Source organism: Theobroma cacao, chromosome 4 (genome assembly GCF_000208745.1).
Source record: "Theobroma cacao cultivar B97-61/B2 chromosome 4, Criollo_cocoa_genome_V2, whole genome shotgun sequence".
Lineage (NCBI taxonomy): Eukaryota > Viridiplantae > Streptophyta > Magnoliopsida > Malvales > Malvaceae > Theobroma > Theobroma cacao.
The window spans coordinates 28,493,701-28,496,255 of NC_030853.1; positions in this window are offsets into that span (position 1 = coordinate 28,493,701).

A 2,555-nucleotide genomic window follows, 5' to 3' on the forward strand; every position below is an offset into this window, starting at 1 on the left:
ATTGTAGTGTTTGATTTGTAAGCATTTTATTGAGAATGTAATATAAATTGACAAAATCACCTTTATGTATAAAAAAACATATAAGTTGAATAAATTTTTAATTTTTAATATAAGATTTGACTTTTCAATTTAAGCAATTAAAACAATAAATAATAACATTAAAAAATACTATAATATTTTTATATTAATTATTTAAATAGTTAAATATGTAAAATTATTAATTATTGATATGGGATCTGCGTCGCTTTGATAGCATTAAAGATATATGTTTGATGGTTTTTATAGATCAACAAATCATGTGTTGTTTTATTGAGTATTGGTTAATTTACTTTTAGGTATTATTTTGTTGGTTTTAAATTGAATGTTTATCTTAGGTTGTGTTTGGTATATTACCAAGAATATGATTGCTGGGTATATGATTGCTGAGAATGTAATTACTGAAAATATAACTTTGTAGTGTTTGGTATAATAAAAGAAAGTGATTATTACAGGGAATGTGATTGCTGAAAAAGTTACATTGTAGTGTTTGGTTTGTAAGCATTTTACTGAAAATATAATATAAATTGACAAAATGACCTTTATATATAAAAAACATATAAGTTGAATAAATTTATAATTTTTAATATAAGATTTGACTTTTCAATTTTAAGCAATTAAAACAATAAATAATAACATTAAAAAATAAAAGAATATTTTTATATCAATTATTTAAATATTAAAATATGTAAAATTATTAAATATTTATTTTACCTTAAACTTATAAAAATAAAAAATATTATTCAAAAATAAATCTATTGATAGATTGAAAATTCTATCGATAGATCGCATTATCAATCGATAGATTATACTGTCTATCGATGGATAAATAACCACAATCAAATGTTTGAACGTAATCTATGATAAATGTTCTTATCTATGATAGAAATTTAATTTTAAGAGTTCCTAACTCTTTCTTTCTCTTATAATCGCGACACCAAACATCTTTTCCTCTCAAATCCTCTCAATTCCTTTGGCAATTTTTCTCGATTCTAAACCATTTAAATGTTTCTCTCTCAATTTTCGACATTAAAAGCATAAATTTTTCTCAAAACACTTTCAAATTTTTTAAAAATTTGAATTAAGGTTTCATAAAACCTAAAGTCTCAATTTCTCCAATTATCAAATTTGGTGGTAAAATTTAACCCAAATGTGCTGGTGACAAGCTACCCCTCCTACGGATAGTAAGAAGAAGGAAAAGAAAGCAATGTGTGAAAAAGAGAAAAAGGCAAGGTGAGAAGAAGGAGAAAAAGGCAAAAAGGAAGAGAGTGCAGAAAGCAAAAAAGAGAAAAGAAGGATCGGGAGGTTAAGAGGGTTGACTGAGATGGACAATTTAGGAAAGAAAAAATATGTAACTTTCCTTTTGCAGAAAGAAAGTTACTTTCCCTCCATGAGAGAAAGGAATTACATTCCCTTCTCTCATTGTAATGTGATTACAAATGTAAGCACATTACATCATTACATTCCCCTTTTTACCAACCAAACGTTGCTAAGTGATTGCAACCATTTAAATTGTAGGGAATGTTTTTCACTTACATCATACCAAACGCTCCCTTATATTTTTAAGATTTTCTCTATTAAAAAAGTGAATATTCAAAGAAAAAATTTGTTATTAAAATAAGTTAGCATAATTCTAATTAATCATTATGATACCGAAAAGTTTTTTTTCTCGATCAAAGAGATTTGTCAAATCTTCTCACTTTAATTGAATGAAACATGAACCTGTTAAGCATCTTATCTTAACCTTCAAAAGAATCAAGCAATTTACCAATCTTAATGGAGTTTCTTTCTCTTTTTTCAGTATGGATGGAAAATTTTCAAAGGAATTAATGCTTTTGTTTTATCAATGAATTAAATAAGGTAATAAAGACGTGCAGGTAGAGGACATAAAACCTAAAAAAACCAACACATATTTTTTAATTAAGAAATTAACTCAAATTTATAAATAAAGATTTTTTTCTATTTAATAAACATATCTTTTAAGTTAAAAATATGAATTTGAGACACTAACACTCTTTTAATTTAAGAAAAAAATAATGTAATATTATTTAAGTAATCTTTTAATGATTTTAAAAATAAAAGGAAAAGTTTAAAATGTTATGAATAAATGAATGTGTCCATTGAATCTCTCAACCCTTCAAGTTTTATTCATAATCAATGTATATATTTATGATGGTTCATCAATATCCACATCTATGTAACCCTATAAATAGGGCTTTTGTACTTGATGAAAAATAGACAATCAATAATAATCAGAAATAGTGAGAAATAAATAAGAAGTTCTTCTCTCATGAGAAATAAATCAAAAGTTTTTTTCTCAATTCTCCTCTAAATTCTTCTCTCAATTATTTTCTTAGTATATCTTTCTTTATATTGTATATCATAAAATTAATTTTCATCTGGCTAGATGAAAATTCATTGGGCTTCAAACTCTAAAACTTTTGTCTCTTACTTCTCAAGATTCAAATATGAAATTATTAAGAAAAAAAAAAAAAAATATATATATATATATATATATA